The 26,001-nt window shown below is 44.5% G+C and overlaps 1 long non-coding RNA gene across 2 annotated transcripts; it reads left to right on the plus strand.

The window, feature by feature from the left end:
• Positions 1 to 124: 124 nt before the first annotated feature.
• LOC131829065 (uncharacterized) lies at positions 125 to 24,799 on the plus strand. Of its 2 annotated transcripts, XR_009352705.1 has the most exons (5): positions 705 to 1,190; positions 2,233 to 2,303; positions 9,922 to 10,137; positions 20,977 to 21,379; positions 22,242 to 24,799. It is a non-coding gene; the product is annotated as an uncharacterized LOC131829065 (long non-coding RNA). The 2 variants fall into 2 exon arrangements; XR_009352704.1 differs by lacking the exons at positions 705 to 1,190; positions 20,977 to 21,379; positions 22,242 to 24,799 and adding exons at positions 125 to 265; positions 14,209 to 15,162.
• Positions 24,800 to 26,001: the final 1,202 nt, after the last annotated feature.

The raw sequence follows: 26,001 nt of genomic DNA on the forward strand, positions 1-26,001 counted from the left end.
GGATCCCGAGTGGTTCTAGCTAGATCAGACCCAATCCGAAGACGATTTGAACCTCTTGCTCAATAGTCTTTGGGAATCCTGCGCTTTTCCACTGGGAAGAGGGAGCTGCCGAAACCTGCCTAGCCCTGGGACTCTGCCCAGCACCCGGCATCCTGTAGGTTTGCTGGGCCCCTCCCAGCCCTGGTCTCACCCCAAGTGAGCTGGCATTGGCTGATTGGTCTGGTCTCACCCAGGATACCTGTTTGCCTTGGCCTCTGTCAAGGAGGTAAGGAGCCTGAGGAGCCAGGGGGTTAAGCAAGAGCTTCCCAAGGGCGAATTCCTGCCCAGCGCCTGGTATCTGGTTCCCGAGCCAAGCATGGGTAGCTCTGTTTTTTGTTTTGCTGATTCCTGATCATGTTGCACATTGCACACTGGCTCTGTCTTCTGGCCTGGGTATTCCCTCCCAGAAGGAGGAGTTCAGCAGAGGGGCCCGACAGCCCAGATGCAGATCTTACATGGGAAGGCTTCCACCAACTGAATTCTAAGAACCTCGTAAGGCGCTTTAGAGACGCTCTGGGGTTCTGTTAGCCCTTCCTCTGGGCACCACTTAATCGAAGTGGCCAGGTGTTCTTTTAGAGCCCTCAAATACGCAAGGGCTTGATATCAGGGTGGTTTAAATATCGGAGGGGCAGGGCATGGTGTAATGTGTGAGGCTGGGACTTAAAAGGAGCAGATAAGACCCTTCTTTGTCACGATGACAGCTCTGCCCGGCGTCCACCATTTCTCAGGTCATCCTGTGTTACAGGGTTGCATCTGATTATTTTTGCACATAGGTTTGAAATGTATGAAAGATGGTCTGAATTTCTCGGCCCTCCTCTCGAGCAAAGCTAGTAGCACAGACCGCGGCAGGCCGTTCTTCTATCTCTGCGAGCCGGGAGGTGAAAAGCTAAGGGAAACCTGCTCTTATCCCCATTTTTACACGAGGTTCTAGAATCTGCCAGGGAACAACCTGCTTAAACCTGTCTAGGCATAATTATGAACACCTCCCTTTGCTCTGCAAAGGGACAGCTGGACAGTGGATTATATAGTCCTCCGAGGTACAGAGGACATCGCATTCATTCCAGCCACGTTCTTACCAGATGTGCAGAGAGCCTGGTGAGGCTGGAGAGGCGGAGGGTGAGAAAGGGAAGTGACTCGTCCACGCTCACCCGGTGAGTCAATAGTAGAGCAATTAATGAGAATCCAAGAGCTTTGACTAAGGAGCGACTCACCCCTGACCCCGCCCTGCTAAAGGAATAGAACGGACACAAACTGGTTGAAATAGCACCGGTGCCAAGACATGAGTAAAGCGGTGGGGAGAAGATTAGCAACCGAAAATAACTGGAAGACAAAGGGAATCCCTCAAAGTGTGCTGGTTGAGAAGAGAGTGCCTGCGTGCCCATGCACTTGAACAGGCTTTAGGATGTAGGGGCGGGCCCGAATAATATTGTACAGCTCCCATGCGAGTGGGAGCTCAGCAGCTGCCAGATGATGGGTGAGTTGATGAGTTAGCTACAAGTGACAGCAGGCAGAAAGGAAGCATGAAGGAGTCATTGCAGACAACCTGGGTGGACTGCATGGAGGAAGCAGTAAGCTCCCCCCTGCTGGCAGGTGGCACAGGGCCCTCCCTGCCATGTGTGCTCCGAAGGACCCCGGGCTACCTCCCACCCTACCCCAGTGTTGCTTAGTGAGCAGAGTGGTGAGCCGGCTTCTGGAAGAGGAAGTATGACCAGGAGAAAGGGGTAGGACACTGCCTGGCTGGAGCCCAGTGCGACTGAGGAATGTGTGGGGACTGTGGGCAGACAGGCCTGCCTGATGCAGAAGGGCTGGTGTGGGGGGAATCGACAGAGAAGGGAGAAAAGAAACAAAGACTGTCTGCCCAGCATCCTCATTTTTTTGGTTTTATGGGAAAATGGTGAAACTTTCTTGCAAGCGGCGATTATAGGGGGTGGGAGTAGGAGGGTGGGAGTAGGAGAGAAACCACGGTGATTTTTTTTTTTTTTTTTTGGACTGAAAGAATGTTTTCCCCAAACTAAACAAAATTGGATTGAGAAATTCAACATGGTACCTTAGGGACCTGGTAACTCATTGCTACGCGGAGGCCTGCCTTCCCACAGGCGCCTGCTTCAGGCTCTAATGGCTGTCTGGGGAGGAGAAGGGGACACTCCAACTTTTCAAGATCTAAACAGTTATGGTTCTCTTTTTGCAAAGTAGTTTTCGTCGCCTCCTGTGATGGCACTGGAGTCCTTTGCAGTAGCATCTTTCCGTGCACCTCGGCTGCACAGGTGAGTGTGCGCCCCGCCCCCCTCCCTTACCTGCCCAGTGACCAGACTCCTCCTCAAACACAGCTGGGAGCCTGGGACCTAGGTGGTCCTCCCTCATTTCAAGCCCTGCTGTGTTACCTAAAAGGTGATTTCCCTCAAGATGGGGATTAGCATCATTAAAGAAACAAAGGCATCCCTTAATTACAAGCCTAAACCCTTGCCTTCAAAGAGGGCTGGAGGAAAAAGTGGTGTTGGGGCCTGGGTGGTCTTGCTGGTACCACTTCTTTGGTGATTTGACTCACTGAAACCATTCATTTTAGGACTGCCTTTTTTTTCTTTTTTTTTTTTTTTAACAGAAAGGTAGGAACATTTGACCTTCTTTAACAAATTGCAGTGATTTTTAAGTAAATAAAAAAGTCAGCGGCCCCAGCCACGATCTCCCATGTCAGATACAGTGTGTCTGGTGACAGGAACTATCTCCAGCCTTGTGGGGGGTGGGGAGGGGAGGCAAAACACTACAACAGCTCAGTTGCCTATTATGGAGTCATATTTTGATGTACATGAAATTCTTGTTCTCAACCATCTGATTTTTGTTAACTACTAGAGGTAAATCTAGTCAGGTCTTATGCCTGCAAACCCTTTAATGAGCATGATATCTTAAATTGTTTTTTAATTGGGGTGGCAGTGCTCCTGTTTCTTATCTGGGGAGCTGGAAGTCCTGAGGCCACCTGCACAGTCCCATGGGAGTGAGATTTTAATCTGCTAGCTCTCCCCATTCCCCCCCCCCCCCACAGGCGCCTGCTGGGGGCTGAGCCACGAAACCTCAGGTGGAAATCTGGGCCCTGGACCAGCCTGGGGTGCTAGGGAGGCCTCGGGGGTCCCAGGTTCCACATGAGACAGAAGTGGGACAGCGATCCTTTGAGGTGGGGGGTGGTGAGGAGGGTCCTGCTCCTGCTCCTGTTCCGGGGCTTCTGAGCTGGGTGTGGGAGAACCCAGATCCTGCTTCTTCTGGAGTGCCTAATGGGGACGGGCCCTATCCTCAGGGGAGCAGCAAGGGTGGGAGTTTCTCCATCTCAGACAAGAACCAGGGGCTGGTCTCCAGTCCTGGCACCTTTTAAGTATGGGAAGGAGGTGCCTCTCCTGAGCACCCCAGGCCACTGGCTCGGATCCTGGACCTTTGCAGTCACAGGTGCCAATGTCCATGCCAGGGACCCAGCAGCTATCTCTATCTAGGTAGGTTAAGGGCTGAATCTCAGTGTCAACCTAACTTTTTCCCAAGCAGCCTTGAGTAGCCAGTTGGAAAGCTCTTCAGCTCAATCCCAGCCTCTGTCCTATCAGTGCAGCGCGGAAGTGAGGATCTCAGCAGAGACTTACCCCCTCCCGCCCCACCAAGCCAGTTGGGTTAATGACACAGGGCAACGTGCCTTGCGCCTTCATAAAGACAGGGCCGTGTCCATATAAAGTCCTACAGTTGTTCACCTTCACAGAGACAAATGATTTATTTCAAATTCCATTTTGCTCACGGCCAGCTCTTCCTGAATAGTCTCCAAAACGCTCCCATGAAAGCCACTTACACAGCAGCTCTGCCCTAACGCGCTGGCCCAGAAAGGGCCCTGGCACAGATTTTTCTCAGCCAGGCGTGGGGTGGGAGACGGGGGGTGGGGAATGGTGGCGGAGGGTGGGGGGGCTCCACTCAGTCCCCAAGATGGAGAATGTGTCCGCCTTTAGTGAGAAGCTAGACCGTGGGCTTTCTCAGTTTTCTCTCCTCTCTCAAAGCTACAAGTTGCTTCTCCCTTACTTCTAGGTGGTCATTGTCCGAATAACCATCCACCCAGACTGGCCAGTGAGCATGGGTCAGGTAAAGGTAGCAAGAGCTCCTGGAAAGCGGCAGAAAGACAGATTATTCCACAAATGATGCTGGAACTGTTCAGAAATGGTTGGCCATTTGGAAAAACAAGTTAAGCCATAGCTATCTTTACTTTACTCTTGGCTCCCAATAAATTCCTCGTAGATAAGACTTCAAGATAACATTTGAAACCATAAGATTTAAAAATCATGGGTGCCTTTGTCGATCATTTCTGTAAGGGAAGTCCTTTCTAGAGAGGAAGCCATCGATTTAAAAACCATAAATTCCATACCATAAAAGTGCCTCCACCTTTGTGTGACAAAAACCCCTTTAAACAGGAAATATTTGCAACCCATCGTAATAACACAGGACTAATTTCCTTAAATTTCAAAGAGCTAGCACAAATCAATAAACAAAAAGCAGAATAACCCAGTAGAAAATTGGGCAAGGAACAGCAACTGAAGACACACGTCCAACTGCTAACAGGATACCGCTTTTCCCCAACTGGCAAAGACTGTCAAGTTTTATAATAATTACTGCCCGTGAAGGTATGTGGAGGAACAGGTATGTGCAAATATTGTTACAAGGGCTGTCGGCTGGTGGTCATTGGCCACTATTAAGATTCTTCTAAGAGCAATTTAGAATGTCAATCATAATTTTCAGTGTACTTAATCTTCGATCCAGGAATCCCACTGCTTGAAATTTAGCCCACAGCTACCTTGGCAAAATCCTACCAGGACACCTTACACCGTTGTTGGAAATGGCAAAAACAAAAACAAAAACAAAAGAGCTGGGCTCTGCTGTGACTGGTGAGAAAATAGAACTCTATGAAGAAGTTTCTAAAAAAAGGAAAAATGTTCTGATTTGATTAGTGGATCTTGATATAAGGGATTCAGTGATTTAAAAAAAAAAAAATAAGTACAGAGTGAGAGCCAGGCTCTGGGCAAAGTATTAGCAACATTTGAAAAAGTTCTGAAATCATGCACCTCATTAGCAAAAAAAAGAGTTGGAGCTTATTCTCCAAGATACATGTTGATTTATTTATAAATACATTAAAAATAGGATAAACTGAATGAAGTGAAACACAGAAGTATGAGTTGTAATACTTTTTGTGCCCCCCGAATTATTTGAGGGGACCCCACCTTAGGTGTGTGTGTGGTGGCTCCACATTTGAGAGAAATAGAATGTACCACTCTGGCAATTCAAAAAGAAGTACACGAGACGCTTGGGTGGCTCAGTAGTTCGTACAGCCTCTACCTTCAGCTCAGGTCATGATCCCAGTGTCCTGGGATCGAACCCTGTTTTGGGCTCCCTGCTCAGATGGGAGCCTGCTTCTCCCTCTCCCACTCCCTCTGCTTGTGTTCCCTCTCTTGCTGTCTCTCTGTCAAATAAATAAATAAAATCTTAAAAACACATACACACACACAAAAATATGTGTACAAATTCTTTGATGCTCCTTCCACTGAGAAGGGAGGGCTATGTCTCTTTACCTTCAAACCGGGCAGGCTTTTGTGACTCTTCTGACCAACAGAGTTAGGCAGAAATGACAATCTGTGATTCTGACTCCATGTTATGAAAGGGATTGCTGCTTCTGCCTTGTCTCTAGAACACTTGTTTTCAAAGCTTTCAGTGGTGAAGTGAGTGGTCAGGCTGCCCTGAGATCACCAAACTAGCGCTGGAGCGAGGGCAGCGGGGCAGCCCCGGGGCACCCAGGCCTTTGTCTGGCTGTAACTCTAAAGGGTACCAAGCCCACCACACCGCCGAGCCTTTCCCACCTTCCGAACCCTTGGAAACCATGAGAGGGAGATTTAAAAATGCTGGTGCTGTCTTAAGCCTCTGCATTTTGGAGTGATTTACTATACAACAATAGGTTAACAGGAGCAATTGTGATCCCAAATTGTCATAGATGGTGTGTGTGTGTGCATATGCACACACTATAGAATTGGTATAAATTCAAGCATGCATGCATGTTTGTTGTATTTTGCATCATTGTGAGGGGGTAGAGAAGAAAGTGCCGGAGTGATTATTTTTGGGGTAGTGGGCTGGAAGGCCACGAGGTCATCTCTGCTAGAAATGAGATGGTAATGTTCTATGATCGCTTGCATGCTGTAATATTTATTTATTTATTTATTTATTTATTTATTTATTTTTGCTTTGGAATCTTTAAAAAATTTTACCTGTCTTGGGAGGAGACATGCTAGCTTTCCAAAGAAGATTCTGCACAGTATCAGCTCTGGCTAAACAGTAGCAACATGCTTAACACCATCTGAAACTGACTCTACTCATTAATCATGTAGCCTCTGAGGTCAGACCATAACCATCTACATCCTGGCTCCTCCATTTCCTGTCCACTCTGAACCTCAATCTCCCCTTCTGTAAAGTGCAAATAATGCTAGTGCCTCCTTATATTATCTGCTGTTGTGCAACAAATCACCCCCCCTCCCACAAATGTAGCAGCTTACAATAACGGGTTATGAACCCAGGCATGGCTTACCCGGGAACTTCCGGCTCCAGATATCCCATAAGGTTCCAGTCAATCTGTCCTCTAGGGCTGTGGTCCCATCTGAAGGTTTGACTGGGGGAGGCCCCTCTTCCATGTCAAATGCATGTGGTTGGTGGCGAGAGGCTATTTCTTACAGGCTGTTGGACTGAAGGTCTCAGCTTCTCACTGGTTATTGGCTGGGGGTCTCCCTCAGTTCTTGGCCACCTAGGCCCCCACTATGGGGCAGCTCGCAGCACAGCAGCTGGAACACCCAAGATAGAAGGTGATGTTTTTATGACCTAATCTTGCAAATGACATCTCATTACTTCTACCAGCCCGTCCTTTAGAACTGAGTGTATAAATCCAGCCCATACTCAAGGTGAGGGAGTTATACAAGGAAGTGAATGTCAGGGGAGGGGCACCGGGGACATCCTAGAGGCAGCCAGCTACAGCACCCATGGGGTGGTCAGGAGGATTAAATGAATTAATGTCTGAAGCACAACCCTCAGTGTTGGAGACAGCATTTGCTCAGTAAATGGAAGTTCTAATTAGTGATATAGATTCCTGTCGTTTAACAGTAAATGCCCAAGTGCCCTTTCTGCAACAAATTTATGGCGAGATTTCAGTGAAGCCCTTTTGCCAACAATGTTCTAACTCATCCTTGTTGCTATTTTTCTGGAATTCATGGAGCAGGACTCCCTTAGCAGCAGTCCCCGCCAGGATCTGATAGGGCTGACCCTTTCATAGCCCTGGCTCTTGCATTATGGCTGGCTCATCATTTATTCAACCTTTGTGTAACCATTTAGCACCTCCAAGGAGACAGAAGCTCAGGTAGGGATGGGGTGAGCCAGGAAAATGTAGCTAATGCCTTCACAAAACATACAGGTTATCGAGTGGATCTGGATGGAGAAATGGAAGCTTCAGCCATTCTTGGGGCCTCTTCGTCCCGCTAATAGGGGAGACGTAGGTCTAAATGATAGCTGGGGGGCAATGGGAGGTTTGTTATTAGTTTTTACATTTAATTTTCCAAGTACTTAATTTATTTAGTTAGAACACATTTGCTATTTTATATTTAGGAAACTTTCTGATGCTGAGTGTGCCCTCACAAGGGATAGAGGCAGAGAAGTCAACTTCTTGGAAGCCTCCTGGGATGACAGGTTCACCAGGCAGGTGACATGGCGGTTTCCTGGGAGACCTACCCCCGGTTGAGGAGGACAGAGCTAGGACTCACATGAGTATGATCATACTCCAGGGCCCTTAACTATTCTCTGTAGGAGCATCTATATAGACTCAAATGTGTACGTTTATGTATTTAGTCACTATTTTATGAATAAATAAGCAGTTGCCACTCTTGACTGCTTGCTATGGCTTATATGGTAGACAAAGCCAAGGACCAGCAGGGACTGTGGACCCACAGGCAGCTTATTATTTCTTCACAGAGACCAGAGGCACCTATAGTGGAGAGTCCATCGTGAGCTCTTCCGCTGACAGCCACACATCTCTGGGCACAACGATCAATGTGTGAAAGGGTAAAAGGCCAAGGGAACATTCTGGCTGACTCTAGCGGTCATGAAAAGAACACCTGACAAAGTGACCTGAGCAAAATGATACCTGTTATCTTGCTTAACAAGAAGTTTGGGGGCTGAGTAGTTCAAGGATTAATTTAGAGGCTGATATAGAAAACCTAGTTTCTTCCCTTCTGTTGGCTTCTCTATCCTCAGCATTGTTGGCTTTTGTCTTCAGGCTTGCCTCTTCATGCTTGCAAGATGGTGGCCCCAGGTTCTGACTTCACCAGCCTTTCGTAACCTCATTGAGAGGCAAACAAATTGGTCACAAATTACCTGCATGACAGGCCACATTCAATAAGCATGATCTTATAGAAAAGAGAATGCACAGGTGAAAGAATGGAAATGGAGCAATGAATTATCTATCTTTATTACATGAATTAAGTTATGTGCTTTTTCTTTTTTTTAGGATTTTATTTGTTTATTTGAGAGGGGAAGCATGAGCGGAGAGGGGGAAAGAGGATGAGGAAGAAGCAGACTCCCCTCCAAACAGGGAGTCCGATGTGGGGCTCTACCGGGGACCATGAGATCATGGCCTGAGCCAAAGGCAGATGCTTAACCAACTGAGCCACCCAGGTGCCCCAGTTATGTGCTCACTTTAAGTGACAGTGAATCCTTTGGTAGTTTTGGGATCTACCTAATTCCAAATTTCAAAGAATGTGTTCTTTCAATTCATGGTCCTCCAACAAATGTCCTTTCAAGAGCATGAATCGTGATCTAAGAAGACCATCACTGTGGGCTTGACTCAATCATGGGGATAATAGCAAGAATCCAAAAACATTCAACAAGCAGAGAAAAGGGCCAAAAGAATATAATTACAAAGTGCAGAAGTTCTCAAAACATTTTAGACCTTTGCTTCTTACTCATGATTCCTCTTTCTGTGTGGGCCAACAGGGAAAAAAAAATCACTTCTGAGGCCTGTCTTCTAGAGAGAGCTGACCCAGAGTCTTTATGAGATGAGATGGGAATTAATTCATAATTATATATACAACAAACAAACCTCACTACAAAGGTAGCCCTTTATCTTACCTAAACAGTATTAAAATTTATTCGTTCAATCAGCAAGTACTTTTTAGCACCTACTCTGTGACAAGCATTGTTTTAGGCTCAAGTCTTCTCATGGTACTCCAGTTTTCTCCCTCCAATATTCATATTCAATAAACATTTATCAAAAACCCTCCTGGATGGCAGAGCTATAATCTGTAATCAGCCACACATTCCCAGAAAATATTGACAAAACCTCAGTTTGCAAGATCAAGGACTTGGAAAATGGGGGGTAGAATACAAAAATAAAAATGGTATTGTGTGCGAATATCCACACACATACACATAGATATGCATACATGAAACAAAAATTCTGGAAGACAACAATTTTGAAACAATCTCTGTCTGTGTTAAAGATATGCTCTCCCTTAATCTCTGTCAGGAATTTGGTAGATATCTGTGGTATCATGATTTTCTAAGGCACATTCTTCCAACAAATATTATGCTATGTAAGCTATGGGTTCTTTTATGTTTATAAAGTAGTCCTTGCTGGCTTGAAATGTAATATCTTCTTTCACTCACATTCTCCCTTGTTCTATTTGTACAAATCTCAACAACATCTTGTGTGACTGTATTTGTTAGCTTCGATTCATAACAAACAATCCCCAAATCTCAGAAATTTATATCAGTTTATTTCTCATTCATGATACATGTAGCTTACGGCTCTGCTGTGCCTCTGTCCCATGTTTTTTCTCATTTCAGGTGGCAGTGGAAGGAGTAGTCTTTATGTGGAATCTGTTGTCCTCTTAGAAGGTGCCAGGAGAGCAAATGACCAAGCTGAACCACAGAATCGCATTAAAATTTCTGCTTATAATGGCATGTATCATGTCTGTTCACATGTCCATCAAAGTCAATCACATGATCAAGCTGGACAACAAAGGGGCAAGTATACTTGACCTATAAGGAGTTCTGATACAGGTAAAGATATACAATCCTTTAATTAAAAAAATTTTTTTTTAACTTTTTAAAAATTAACATATAATGTGTTGTGTATTTCAGAGGTACAGGTCTGTGATTCATCAGTCTTACACAATTCACAGCACTCACCATAACACATACTTTCCCCAATGTCCATCCCCCAGCCACCCCATGCCTCAGCCGTCTCCCTTCCAGCAACCCTCAGTTTGTTCCCTGAGATTAAGAGTCTCTTATAGTTTGTCTCCCTCTCTGGTTTTGTCTTGTTTCATTTTTTCCTCTCTTCCCCTATGATCCTCTGCCTTGTTTCTTAAATTCCACACATCAGTGAAATCACATGATAATTGTTTTTCTCTGATTGATTCATTTTGCTTAACATAATACCCTCTAGTTCCATTCATGTCATTGCAAATGGCAAGATTTTGAGTTTTTGATGGCTGCATAATATCCCTCTGTGTGTGTGTGTGTGTGAGCGCGCACGCGCGCGCATGTGTACACCACATCTTTGCTCATTCATCTGTCAATGGAAATCTGGGTTTTTTCCATAGTTTGGCTATTGTGGACATTGCTGCTATAAACATTGGGATGCACGTTCCCCTTCGGATCCCTACATTTGTATCTTTAGTGTAAGTACCCAGTAGTTTAATTGCTGGGTTTAGGGTAGCTCTATTTTCAATTTGTGAAGAACCTCCATACTGTTTTTCAGAGTGGCTGCACCAGCTTGCATTCCCACCAGCAGTGTAGAAGGGTTCCCCTTTCTCCACATTCTCACCAACATCTGTCATTTCCTGGCTTATTAATTTTAGTCCTTCTGACTGGTGTGAGGTGATATCTCTTTGTGCTTTTGATTTGTATTTCCCTGATGCCGAGTGATATTGAGCACTCTTTCATGTGCCTGTTGGCCATTTGGATGTCTTCTTTGCAGAAATATGTGTTCATGTCTTCTGCTCATTTCTCTTTTTTAAAAGGTTTTATTTATTTATTTGATAGAGAGAGAGAGAGCAGGAGCAAAGGGAGTGTCAGAGGGAGAGGGAGAAGCAGACTCCCTGGTGAGTCTGGATCCCAGGACCTTGGGATCTTGACCTGAACCGAAGGCAGATGTTTAACTAATTAAGCCACCCAAGCACCACAGGATGTATAATCCTTTTAAAGGAGAAAGAATATGGTCACCCCGTCGGCTCAGTCAGTGGAGCATGTGACTCTTGATCTTGGGGTTGTGAGTTCGAGCCTCACATGGCATGTAGAGATTAGTTTAAAAAAAAAAATCTGTAAAAAAAATAAAAATAAAAGAGAGGGGCACCTGGGTGGCTCAGTGGGTTTGAGGGTCTGTCTCTTGGTTTTCAGCTCAGTTCATCATCTTGGGGGTGTGGGATCGAGCTCTGCGTTGGGCTCCGTGCTCAGTGTGGAGCCTGCTTGAATTTCTCTTTCTCCCTCTGCTCCTCACCCCTTGCCCCATTCGCATGCGCACTCTCTCTCTCTCAAATAAATAAATAAATCTTTAAAAAACACACAAAGGAGAGGGAACAAATAATTGTGAACAACACTGTGGTCTGCTACAGTGACAACCTGGCTACTGACCAAAATACCAGGGAACTTAAGAGCACGTCGTTTCCTTGGCCTACCTCTCAGTCCATTCATTGAAGGATAGAACAGAGACAGCTCCCCATACTGGGCACACGTGACCCAGGAGAAAGGAAAACCATCATTTTAAGGGGACTGAGCTAAGCCCAGCGTCTGATAGAGGGACTGAGCTAAGCCCAGCGTTTGAGCTCTGTTTTTAAAGATTTTATTTATTTATTTGACAGAGAGAGAAATCACAAGTAGGCAGAGAGGCAGGCAGAGAGAGAAGAGGAATCAGGCTCCCCGCTGAGCAGAGAGCCTGATGCGGGGCTTGATCCCAGAATCCCAAGACCATGACCTGAGCCGAAGTCAGAGGCTTAACCCACTGAGCCACCCAGGTGCCCCTCTTTTTGAGTTTTCAATAAACAAACATAGAACCACATGATCACAGCACCTGTCAGCGGATTGCGGCAAGCTATTTAGCATGGTGTTGGCAACTTCCCTAGGGCCCAGTTTGTTTTGAGTTTCTTGGGATTCAAAAACCAAAAGCAGGAAAGAGATGTCTAGCACTCACACTCATGCTTGTCTAACGATTCTGAATCGGTTTAGATTGTGCTTCCGTGGCCGTGAGTGGTAGTTGCAAAAATGAGGAACACAGCTAAGACAGAAATGCTCTACTTGGAGAGTCGGAACTAGGATGAGGAGGGGCAGGATAATAGTGCCTTTATATGAGGAGTAAAATTACAATGTTATATGTGGTTCATCGTCATGGGGACCGAAATCATTGCTGGTCTCAATTTCTGCCATTTGTCAGGAAAAACGGGGACCTCATGCCTGCCTGTCTGCTGGCTAATATTTTTAACCACCTGCTCCATTCCAGACACTGTAGGATAGTTCACGATTACACAGGTACACGCCTACTATTTCTACATATCACTGATTTTTCACCCTAACCCGGGATTTACTCACAGTCATAAAAGATGGCTTACCTTCGATTTCTTGCCATAAAGCTCTTTCCCTTTATATAACTTCATACTTTCTACAGTTGGCTTAAAGAACACATTTTATGATGAGAAAGCTAAAATGAGAAAGCTAGGTCTTTCTAAACACCTGCCAAAAATGCAATTAACTAATAAGGTGACTATTTTACTCCTCAGTCTGTGGTCTATTGAGATGATGGGTAGATGGATGGATGGATAGACAGATGGATGAATGGATAACAGACAGAGATAATAGAAGAAGAATTCCCCACACTTTTACACTTGGTGTAAGAAAAGGAAGGGAAGAAATCCAAGTAAAATAGTGGCTTAAGCCCTATGTCTCATAGTTACAGCAGCCACTTCAAATTGGAGAGACTTGTCAAACAAACCACCCCCCAAAAGAACCCCCAAATTTCTCAACTTTGGCATTGACCATTTTGAATGACCATTGTGAATATTATCTATTCTTAAAGAACATAGAGCTTGTTTTGACTTTTTGTTTTTAAGATTTTTAATTATTTATTTGAGAGAGAGAGAGAAGGAGAGAGCACGAGCTGGAGGAAGGGCAGAGGGAGAAGCAGGTTCCCCAATAAGCAGGGAGCCCGATGCGGGGCTCGATACCAGGACCCTAAGATCCTGACCTGAGCCGGGGGCCGATGCTTCACAGACTGAGCCACCCAGGCACCCCTTGTTTTTGACATTTTGTTAATAAGGTCTGGCATACTAATGGCTGGCCTATTATGACCTGTCTTTGGGCCTTTGTTATGGTAGCCCTAGCAAGCTAATAGAATAGATATTTTAAAAACTCAACGTTGGGGCATGTGGGTGCCTCAGTGGGTTAAGCCTCTTCCTTCGGCGTGGGTCATGATCTCAGGGTCCTGCAATCGAGCCCCGCATTGGGCTCTCTGCTCAGCAGGAAGCCTGCTTCCTCCTCTCTCTCTGCCTGCCTCTCTGCCTACTTGTGATCTCTGTCTCTGTCAAATAAATAAATAAATAAAAATCTTTAAAAAAACAAAAAACTCAACTTTGGCTCAGTTTGTCTGGAAAAACAAAAAGAACAGTATTACCAGTACTTATAATCACGGGGGGTGTGGTGGGGAGCATAGGCCAGGGGTTCTCTGTTTGCCTTGGTCTCGGTTCAGTCTCTCACTCCATCCCTTAACCAGCAAATTTGCCTTGGACAAATTACTTAATCTCCTTGTGCCTCAGTTTACAGAAACATAAAGTGGGGTAATGGTGTTTATCTCACAAAGTTGTTTGAGTATTAAATGAATTAGTGTTTTAAAACACTTGGAACAGCGCTTCTGTCACTGTGACTGATACATAAATATTACATAAAGAGATCAGAAAGTACACTGAAATCCAGTTTATAGAATCCTTTTAAATGTTAACACATTAAAAAAAAATTCTGTCGAGGACTCTTGTTTCATGGAGGGCATGCCTGTTAGCAGGATTCAGAGATCTGATGTTTGTGCTGAGGTTGGGTTTATGGCAGGACTGATGTCTACAGTCAACGCATGTGCTCTGTCGGCAGCAAAGCTGACATCCCCAGCACCTTGACAGCCGTGACTGGAAGCCATTTCTGCTGAGGATTTTCACAATTGCCAGAAATTTGACAATGGCTGGCGTTCCCCCCAACATTTGTTGTGAAGACAGATACGAAGGAGAAAGTCCAGCATGTGTGCTAAAAATGTTCACAGGTGCTGTTTGCACATGACCTGCCGCAGAACGGGGGTAAACACGACTTGATTTCTACTGGTAAAACTTTAACACAAGATAAACTTGCTGACTGCAGAGAGTACCACATGACTGTTCCGTGGGTGATAGCTAATATAAACAGTGTCGGGGGAGCGGAGGCCTCCCAGGGTCCAGGGACCACTGCGTGGAACTTTCTGGAAGGCCAGTCCAGCCACAACCTGCTCTGTGTTCCTCAGCCTCCTGAGTTGCTTCTTCTTGTGGCAGTCAACCCAAGGAAGTGGGACAAAGTTGTGTATCAGGAGCATCACACAGTTGAATGTGGCGGTGTCTGGTGACTCACTGCTCTCAACCCACTGATTTTGAATACCCACGATGGTTTCTGCCAGGAAATCCCGAGAGTCTGCTGATGGCCTAGGTTACGTGTGGGAATCTTAAATAGAAGCGGCCAGTCATAGAAAATGCATCTTACAAAGCATTCGCGAAAAGAGGAAAGTTGCTCCAAAAGGAGATCGCACCTGAGTTACATTGCTGTGAATACTATTTCTCTGATCAAACACTGCCTCTGATACATTGAGAACATTTTTATGAGTGTAAAAAATCACTGCAGGAGACTTGAAATAGTTTCCTCTCATGTCAGTTCAATCCACAGAGCTATTAAAATTTTCAACACTTCAGGGCACCAAGGAAATATATGGTCTGAATGCAAGCACTTGAGTAACGGCTGACAGAACTGGGAGTGGGTAGGCCCACCGTCCTTTATGTGTATATTTTTATTTACATAGACCCAAACATCGCCTAACCTCACTTATCCAGAAAATAGCTTTGGAACAAGGAATTTTTTTTTAAGATTTTATTTATTTATTTGACAGAGAGAGAGATCACAAGTAGGTGAGAGGCAGGCAGAGGGAGAGAGGGAAGCAGGCTCTCCGCTGAGCAGAGAGCCTGATGCGGGGCTCCATCCCAGGACCCTGAGACCATGACCCGAGCCGAAGGCAGAGGCTTTAACCCACTGAGCCACCCAGGTGCCCCAGGAACAAGGAATTTTTTAAAATTAAAGCAAAACTTGAGAAATACTTCTCTTAGACATAGACATCTCTTATGGGAGAGGTAGTCCTTGGTCCCTGGCTCAGGAAATATTTATGCTTACTGTATATATAACCTTAATATGTGTGAATTTCTTGCTTTCACCCCTCCAACACTTAGGAAATTAGGAGTAGAGAGGCATTCTGCCATAAAAAACATGCTGACCAGAAGTAACGCTGATAGCCCACAGAAGGGGGAAAGAGAAAATTGTGGAAAGCAGACACAAGAATTCTGAAAGGTACAGTGGTTTGGGTCTTCTTAGTGTGCAGGCAAATGTCCTACCTATCTCAGTTGCCTAAGCACATAACTTGGTCATACAGTAGCATTAGACTCGGTTCTCATTATGATGACTTGGAGACCAAGAAAAGAGAAAAGAGGGTGAAATGTAATTTCCCAGACTCTCTTGGAAAGCAGTCGAGGTTGAGTTACATTTCAGAAAGTTTTCCACCCAACACATCTTGTCTTGTCTTTTGTTTCTTCCTTTCTTTTTCTTTTTTTAAGATTTTATTTATTTGACGGAGAGAGATCACAAGTAGGCAGAGAGAGAGGAAGGGAAGCAGGCTTCCCACTGAGCAGAGAGCCCGATGTGGGACCCGATCCCAGGACCCTGAGATCATGACCCGAGCCAAAGGCAGCAGCTTAACCCACTGAGCCACCCAGGTGCCCCTCTTCCTTTCTTTTAAAAAATACTTTTTTTATTTTATTGTATTTTAGTATTTTCTGGTGCTTTGAAGGACAAGCCCTCAATTGTCTAGAACTCAGCTCTCCAGAATGGTTACTTTCCCCAAGAGGGCTGGGATTGTTATGATGGTTGTGTACCACGTACTGTATAGAGAGTACAATTATTACATGTTATGCGACTAGTATTACTTTGCTTCTTTTAAGAGCCATCTCCCAGTTGTCCTGTTTGGGGAGAGTTGAAGCACTGTCTGCTCGAGAGATCTGACTTCTGAAAAGGAGAAGAAATGGGGGAAAGAAATGCATGGAAGGGGTTGTAAGGAGAGGGTGCATCAAAAGGCCCGTTACACTGTCAGTGCTGTTGGAAGGGAAGAAAGAGATCTCCTTTAGAGAACAAACAGAATTCACTGTCTCACTAATTCTTACTTGAGCCCAGCTCACAAACAGGCCTCTGAAACAGCTCACGGTCACCAAGTGCCCTTTCAAACGATGAAGAGCTCAAAGAAAAGTGGAAGTCGTCTCCCCATATGGTACGCAAGAAATGTCACATTCTTATCTTCCCAAGGAAAAAAAGTCCAACCACGCAGCTCTGAAAGCAAGCCTTGTCAGTTGCAGTCGTCCTTCCTTCCCACGCGTCCAACACGTGTGCTTGCACGAGCGCATGCACACGTGCTGCTTGAGGGACGCCGTCCTGTCCGGAACCGGTAATAGCAGCTACCTTCACGGTGACTTCCTATCAGCCAGGCTGGGGGGCAGTGGGCAACGCTAGTTATCACTCGACCACACCCCTTCAGGGGAACGTAAGTAAATTTCCTGAAAGACACATCGCGCACCACGGAGATGGGGTTTGAAACCAGGGTGCTTATTAGCCATTACGCTGTTCTGTCTCCTAGTGAGGTTTAAACGTTTATTCCTGTAAATGACTCTCATTATCCCAAGGGGCAGGGAAAGGTTGAGGGGGAAAAACAAAACAAAACCAGCCACTTTGACTGGAAAGACCCAGCATGTAGGCCCTGCCCTACACAGAATGAAATTGCGGGGGTGCTGGTGGGGCTTAAGGAGAGGCTCATGGCCTCTCTGGGTGACTTGCGTGAAACCCCAGTGGGGGGTGCTGGGAAAGGCTGTGGCGCTTGGAGGAAGAAGGCACATCTGGGTGGCTTTTGCAGCAGAAAATCACCTGCGTACATGCCTCCGTCTTCACCAGGAGTCTTTCTGGAAAATGAGTAAATTGTTCACAATCAGCCCTGCCCTTTACAGTGTGTGGCTCCCTGGAAACAGACCATGTGTGACCCTGGGCAGTGTGCGGGGAACACAGGCCGCCGGGAGCCACACGGCGGCCTTCACTCGGGGGTATGAAGGGCTGCCTTGGCTCCATTTTCAGTGACGTCAGGAACAGCACGACCCGAGGATGTGACTACAGGGACGGCTGTGTGGTCCCAGAGCTCCTGCTTTCTCCTATTTCCACGCACTTACAAAATGCAGGTAAAGCAACTAGAAAATAGAAGCTGGCGAAGGGGGGGGGGGGGGTCAGAGAGGAGGGAAAGGAGAACAACCTGATCTGGGAAATCAACGACCTGTCAGCGTAATATACAGATATACAAATACGGTAATATACAAATATACAAATACGGTAACCAGTGGTCAGAAAATCAAGTTGTCAACGGTTGAACAGAATGCTAAAAAAGTGCTGAACTGCGCGGGATACAACAAACCAAGGCTCTAGGACCAATAGAGCTTCCAAGACCAGACGGCCGGTGTCGAAGCAGCCATGACGTCATGTGGGGAACCTGCAGACCCTTTGTCCCCAGGTTCGGCGGTGGGCGGTGAGCTGGCCGAGCAGCGGGGTTTGGGTCTTGGACTTGCGAGCAAAGGTTCAACAACTTGGGAGTCAGCTTGGGCAAATTTGGCCGACGTTTAAGAACATCTCATTCCTCAGTGATTTATGATGTTCACAAATACCTAGAGTAGAAGCTTCTCACCCTCACCATCCAGTCCTGACTATTCCCTTTGAGGTCCCCTGGCTCCTGGGCATGAATTCAGTGGCCAGCACAAGAAAAGTTCTCCATAAACATCGGCTGATCGAAGGAGTGTGTGCTCTGTAAATACCCACTCATGGACTAAGTCATTGTGTGCGAAAGATCTAGCATTGAATCATAATTCTCCATCTCGCTCCATTAAATCCAAAACACAGTGTCCACATGTCTGATTTGGGAGGGACACTGTCATTTTAAGGGAATGTCCATGAAATCCCTTAACTTTAAAAATTAATAGTTCTGCTATTAAAATCAATACAGGTTCATTGGAGAAAATCTGAGAAGAGTTTAAAATAGACTTTTAAAATAGTACTTAAAATACTTGAAGAGTCATAAATAATCACCTGTAATCTCAAATCTTGCCACTTAGAGATTAGGTAACATGTTGGTGTTTTTTTCCAGTTTTTTTTCCCCTTATATTACATAGACACATAAACATATTTAAAACTATGATTATATGGAATATATGCTTGTGTATCTGCCCTTTTCCGGAGTGCTACAGATTAAGCATTTTCCTTTATGAACAACTGTCTTTGAAAATTGGATTTTTTTTTTTTTAAGATTTTATTTATTTGACAGACAGAGATCACAAGTAGGCAGAGAGGCAGGCAGAGAGAGGGGGGGGAAGCAGGCCCCCTGCTGAGCAGAGAGCCCAATGCGGGGCTCGATCCCAGGACCCCGAGATCATGACCTGAGCCGAAGACAGAGGCTTAACCCACTGAGTTTCCCAAGTGCCCCAAAAATATGATTTTAAAATATCTGCACAGCTTTCCATTATAGAATGCAGTCCAATTTTTCTTAACTTCCTCTTATTTTTGTACATCAAGCTTGTTGCTTGCTTTCCCTCCATACAAATAATGCTTCAGTTAAACATACATCTTCAAAACCGTTCTACACACTTCTCACATTTTCATAAGACAAATATCTAGAGGCAGAATCACTAGAGCAAGAGATATAAACATGCTGAATAATTCTTGTTACATATTTTTTAAAATTTTAAAAAAATTTTTCTTAAAACATGTAAGGACTCTCTAAAGAAAGTTATAGAGAGAAATCACAGATTTGGGTTTTTGTTTTTTGGTTGTTTTTGGTTTGTTTTTTGTTTTTGTTTTTGTTTTAGCCCTATTGCTTTATTTCCTTTAGCCCAGGCCAGTCTAAGTATCTGTCATCTTAGAGTTTAGAACTTCTCCAACTTTCATGTTATTCTCCTGCATCTTGGGAGCACTCGCACTAGAGATTCTCTTATTATCAAGGGTCTGTTTTGCCTTGCTCACATTTGGAGGCCTGTGACCTAAGGTTCAAGGGTACTCTGATGGCCCCTGAATTGAAATAGGAATTTCTCTGTAGGGAGTTGATTTCAGGGCTAGAAAACACACTAAAATCAAAGGCTTATTGTCTTGAAAAAGCAAATAAAATATACAAGAAAAATTGATTCCGTTGAATTCAAAACCCTCTATTAATAGCTCTTGACATGTATTTCTACATGTTCTTTCCAACATTTTAGCTGATTTCAGGAATATCAAGAAGCACTGTTAGCCACAGAAAAAAGCTATTGATTCCAAAAAAGCTCAACAATGATCATTTTTTTAATATGACATTTGGTTTATATAATAAAGTTAGGGGTAGTTTAACTTTTTCTTTTACATAATAAAAAGTTAAGTTTGCTGTTTACATTTAAAAGGCAGCTAGGATTTCTAACTGCATAATGAAGCTTTTGCTCCTCTTTTCTTTTTTTTTTCTAAAGAGCTACTTTTTAATGAGCATGGCCTATACTCATGTGAATCATAAATATACTTTTCCTCTCCTCTTTAGATAAGTTGAATCTTAGTTATTATAATAATAATAATATTTTCTTAAATGCTTGATACTTTTTTGTGTTCTACCTCCCCCCTTTACCTTTTTTTTTTTTTAACTTTGTCTTCTATATTATAGAAAACATAGTCTGAAAAACTTATGCCAAACAACTCAGTATTATGTGCCAGTAGAGTCACCCAATGTATTCTCATATTTCAGGGACTTAGGTATATACACACTCCTGCTGACAGAATCATAGATTCCAAGGGGGAAAAATGGAGTTAGTTGGGATCTTGGGATATTAGCCATAACTTATTCATTTGGGTAAAGAAATCACAGTCCAGGGAAGAGAAAATGCTGGTTACTGAATCTTTGGGTTTGTCATTTAATCAAGGATATAGAATAGGAAAAATAATAGTCAGAGTGACTGACTTCTTTACAACCTTTTACAGTTTATTAAAAAAAAAAAAAAAGATCTCATTCAACATTAAAATGTACCTCAGTTCCAGGCTTTTAGCAAATGAACCCCCATATAGTCCATGTCCCTCCAGGAGCCCCTGTGGCTGATTTTTTATCTGGTATTTATTTCATTTATTGGTTGTTGCTAGTGACAGTATCTTTCACTTGGAGATTTAAGATGAATTCATGCACAAAACAGCAGGCTGTCATTTTGGGTGGGCTGATTTTTAAATGGAGAGTAACACACCTTAAAAGTTAAGAAAACGAGGGGCGCCTGGGTAGCTCACTTGGTCCAGTGTCTGTCTCTCAATTTCGGCTCAGGTCAAGATCTCAGGGTCGTGAGATCAAATCTCTCCTAGGGCTCCCTGCTTAGCGGAGAGTCTGCTTGGAATTCTCTCCCTCTGTTCCTCCCCCTGCTCGCATGCTCTTTCACTCTCTGTCTCTCTCAAATATATAAATAATTTTAAAAAGTTAAGAAATTGAGGCCACATCTGAGCACCATCAAAAATCAGTGGGATTTTCAGAGTTTTTTATTTTTTATTTTTATTTTTTTAAAGGTGATATTGGTTATATCTCCCACTTAGAGTGCCATGGACCAAATCATATCTCAAAGAAGCCCAAAGCTGTGTCTTTCCAGTTTAAGAGTGGGTTTCACCAATGAAGACATCGGATATGATATCTTCGCCACTTACACATTTTCACAGAAGAAGACAGTCAACACTTCGGCGATGTCAGAAAAAAATGCTGATCGCTCACCTGGAAAACACTGTCTCCTGAATCCATTCATACTTCCCACAGTTCTTGGGCTCTTCTGGTTTTCCGGCACAGAAGGAGAGATGCAGAGGAGCACAAGGCATGTGTTTGGTCCTCGATGTGTCCCTGGTCCGGGGGTACGTCTGCGCAGCCACATCTGGGACAACCATCTCCACTCCTGGGAGAGCTGCACCTCCTTTATGGAAGGTGGGATTTTTCCTTATGGCCACATGGGACATCTGTTGGGTAGCCCTCTCCTCTGTGCAGTGGGTCTCACAGTAGCATGCCTTTACTCATCTTTAGCAGGGTGTATTCGTGTCTTAGAGCCACTGTAACAAAAAAGCCCAACCCAGGGGGAGGGGAGGGTTGGTGCTTAAAACAACAGAATTTTTTTTTCCCATGGTTCTGGAGGCTAGAAGTTCACGATCAAAGAGTCCGCAGGGCTGTGCTCTCTTTGAAGGCTGGAGGGGAGAATCCGTGCTATGCCTTGCTCCTCCCTCCGGCTGTTGCCAGCACTCTGTGGCATTTCTTTGGCTCGTTGACACCTTGCTCCAGTCTCTGTGTTGTGTCATGTGGTGTCCTCTCCTGGGTCTCTTCTCCTCTTCTGGTCCCGTCTTCTCTTGATTACATCTCCAGAGGCCCGTGTCCAAAGAAGATCACATTCATAGTCATCCTGAACTGAGTGACTCCCAAGGTCACCTCAGGAATTAGGACTTCAACAAATCTCTTTGAGGGATGCAACTCAACCCGACACACCAGGATCTGATCCAACTATGCCTCTTCTCAGCAGAGACAGTAGAACACACTAGTTACTCCCCTTGGGCTGCTGGGCCGCAGCTTCACGTGGCTGGGCTCAATAATGAACCAGAATTACCCAGCTGTCCCGGGCTCCAGAGTGGGCCAGAGACAGTTAAAATAATATGCAATATGTTTTGGAGAGGAGAGGTAAGAGGATAGAGCAGGCTAAAGCAGACCTTCAAATGAGTGACATTTCATGCATCCGTCTCGCTTTCGTCTTTCTGTGTGGGTAGCCTGTTATCCTTCATCATCCTCTTTCTCCTTGTTCCAGTGAAGCAGCACACAGAGGAGAGGAGCCCAGCACCCACCAGAAATTAGGTGTCATTCAGCACCCCCATTTATTTGGGCTCCTCGCCACTCATTCTCTGCGACAGAGGTGGCAGCGACTGCCCTGACAGATCATGTTTTGCTCCTCGTGGTTGAGTGGGAATGGCTACCTGTGTGCACTTTTATTAAGGCCGCGGACTGAACATCTGGTTTCCGTTTCAATCATTTGGATGGGAAGTGTTTCTCCTAATGAACACCGCAGGTAGAGAGTCCCGTTTGGCCTGCAGTGCTGTTCCCACTGGCATCCATCGGAAGGTTGGCAAATAATCATCCCCGCTGGCAGAAGACAAAGTAGCCAGCCTTCTGAACTGCTCCCCTGTCCTTCTGAACTGCAAGCCTTGTGCCCCATTCCCGCGCTGCTGTCAATCTCCACAGTGCTCTGCTTGATCCAAGCTCATAACTGGAAGCTTGTGGTGGACTCAATCCCTTCCCAGAGGGAGTGCTATGCTAAGGAAAACACTGCGTCCCCCAGGCAAAAGGCGGTGGTCTAAACTAGAGGCTTCCCTGTGGCTGGTTACCCCCAGTGGAGAGGCAGGAAGATTTCTGCTCCGGGCTATAGGAAAAGAATGATCATCTTTTCTCGCCATTAGAAAATGTCACCAAGCTTCTTACGGCAAGTGGCACCTTGTTGTGTGTTATGATAACACATTCCTCTTGGACCCTACTACCTAATAGGAACTGGAAGGAAAGACAAGTGTATTAAGAAAGGTGTATTTTCAAAGCTTTAGATTGTGTCTAAGCAAAAGGAAGCTGTGTGCAAAGGGATTGTATGCCTTTTCTGGGAAAGGAAAGTCCTTAGAGGTTCTTTGGGAAGGAATGGCCATCCTCCTTCTAACTAGAGAAAAAAGTCATGAAGGAATTTTTAAATATCTTTATGTCCTAATTAATTTGTGGTCAAGTGTATGGTCAAGATTCTCAGTTGCAAGTGACAGAAATACAAGTCAAATAGAAGGCAGTATATACACAGGACAATTCCAGAGTAGACCTTCAGGTACAGCTGGTTCCAGCCTATAGAATAGTATCCTCAGGAACGTGGTTCCAGCCTTCAGTATGGCCCTCTCTCTCTTGTCCTCATCCTCAAGCAAGTACTCCCTACTTTTGGACAGAATGTTCCACAAAAGCTCTAGGCTAACTTTCCATCTGTTTAACCACTCAGGAAAAAGGATTCTTTCCTGGGTCTTCAGGCATAACTCCTGGGGCTGATAGAGTAGGCACTGATAGGCTCAGCGTGTAGCACGTGTGTGTTTCTCAACCAAACTTGGACCACACATTCACTCCTGGGGCTGAGGGTGACTGTGACCCTCCCCGGAACTACCAGGACTGGGAGTCAGGGAGGAGCAGTTCCCTAAAGAAAACGAGGACCCTAGTAGCACAAGAAGAAATGGAAGTGGAGCCGGAAAAAGCGGCAGATGTCCACAATCCATACCAAAAAAAAAAAAGTAAATTGTTGTGAGATTCGACCAAGAACAACAAAATCAACCTCAGCTTTTTAAGTGACTTTAAAAGAGGTCAGCTTCCAACTTCCTTTATAGAATTTCTGACTATCCCACTGCTAGTAACCAAGTCAGCAATAAATTCTCTGTTTCTCTTACAAATCAAAGTTGCCCAGGAACATTTCCTGTTAATCCCTGTTTTAGAGTATTGTGTAATGCCCAGATTCTTCTTTCAGGGATAAAGGTGACAAACCGATTTGGATAAAAACAAAATAAGCAAAATAAAACAAGAGGTTATAGTGAAATTTTCTGTTTTCACATCAGAGCTTTAGCAGGAAAATCTATTTGGCTCAGTTATTTTTGAATGGAGAGCAAATAATGCTTCAGGTGTAAAAGGAGAAGAACCGGGGTGCCTGGGTGGCTCAGTTGGTTAAGCGTCTGCCTTCGGCTCAGGTCATGATCCCGGAGTCAGGCTCCCAGGCCCGCAGAGAGGCTGCTTCTCCCTCTCCCCCTGCCTCTCCTCCCTGCTCATGTTCTCTCTCTCTCTCTGAAATAAATACATACATAAAATCTTAAAAAAAAATAAAATTAAAATTAAAATTAAAAAAGAAGAAGAAACAATCACTACTTATAATAAGGACAATGTTACCAAGAAAAAGTAGAGGATGGACACTCAGAAATAGGTAACAACTCCTGTCACAGGAAGCAAGGGACAGTTTCTGTCACAAGGAGAGGAAGTGCACTGAAGGGCTAGTAAGCAAATACTTACCTCTCCCAGTAAGGAGGTGACATGCTCTAAAACCCAGGGACGACACAGTCCACCACAGATTTTGTTTCACTCTGATGCTTCACTGCAAATATCTCCAGGAGTTTTCAGCCACCCCAAAAGTTCTTAAAATAAAATTACTGGGACACCCGTGTGGCTCAGTCAGTTAAGCTGCTGCCTTCGGCTCAGGTCCTGATCCCAGGGTCCTAGGATTGAGTCCCGAATTGGGCTCCTTGCTCAGCGGGGAGCCTGCTTCTCTCTCTGCCTCTACCTGTCACTCTGCCTGCTGTGTTCTCTCTCTCTCTCTCTCTGACAAATAAATAAATAAATAAAATCTTAAAAAAATAAAATTACTATCTTATAATTAAGCAAGTTAATTTTAATTTATTCCTTTGTTTCTTTAATAGTATGGAAGGCTTTGAATGGTCTGGGTAGACTCCATAATCTGATGTTAAGGATTGACAGGAATTCCACCAGATTAGGGTATACAGAGAAACAATGGAGGAACACAGGATTCATGACTTAACATGATCACAGACTCCACCGTAGAATTCCTGGTTGTGAACTTTTATATATAATGCATTCATTTTGAGATTCTACACTCCCAATTTCTCTTTACATTGTACGTTTATTGACTTTAAAAAAAAAAAATCTTGAGTTTACTTAATTGGCAAAATATACTACATTGCGTGAGAGAAAGATACTGGCTGGGTGGGTCTACCTGTGAGCTTGATGCGTACAATTATTTTTTTTTTAAGATTTTATCTATTTATTTGACAGAGAGAGTGGAAGATCACAAGCAGGCAGGCAGAGAGAAAGGGGGAAGCAGGCTCCCCACTGAGCAGGGAGCCCAATGGGGGGCTCCATCCCAGGACCCTGAGATCATGACCTGAGCCAAAGGCAGAGGCTTAACCCACTGAGCCACCCAGGTGCCCCAGCTTACAATTATTTTATATAAATATTGCCCAAATGACCAGTATGTGGCAGACATTTGCAATAACATTCTAGAAGGACTTAGTGGATCTGATTTAAGTGAATAGTCCTGAAAAGATAGAATAGTAGCCTATAAAAAATAAAAAGGGAGAGGGGTTCCTGACTGGCTCAGTCCCCAGAGCATGCAATTCTTGATCTTGGGATTGTGAGTTCAAGCCCCATGTCAGGCCTAGAGTTTACTTAAAAAAAAAAAAAAAAGAATATACATATATAAAGAGAGATAGAAAACCATAATTATCACTGGGAAGAAACTGAGGAGATTTGGATATTTACAAATCAACCGAAAGCAGAGGTAATTTAACAAAGAGAGAGAGGACACAATTTTTGGATTGTGTCAAGCCTTGAATTCTACTCTGGCTACTTCACAACTATGTAAACCTCCCCAAGTCACTTGATGTCTCTGAGTCTCAGTTTCTCCAAACTGTAAAAGAGGGATGATAACATCAGCCTCCTGGGGATCAGTGTATATAAGGTGTCTTATGGACAGTGCTTGGATCAGAGTAAACACTTGA

The sequence above is a fragment of the Mustela lutreola genome, chromosome 4 (assembly GCF_030435805.1).
Source record: "Mustela lutreola isolate mMusLut2 chromosome 4, mMusLut2.pri, whole genome shotgun sequence".
NCBI classification, from domain to species: Eukaryota; Metazoa; Chordata; class Mammalia; order Carnivora; family Mustelidae; genus Mustela; species Mustela lutreola.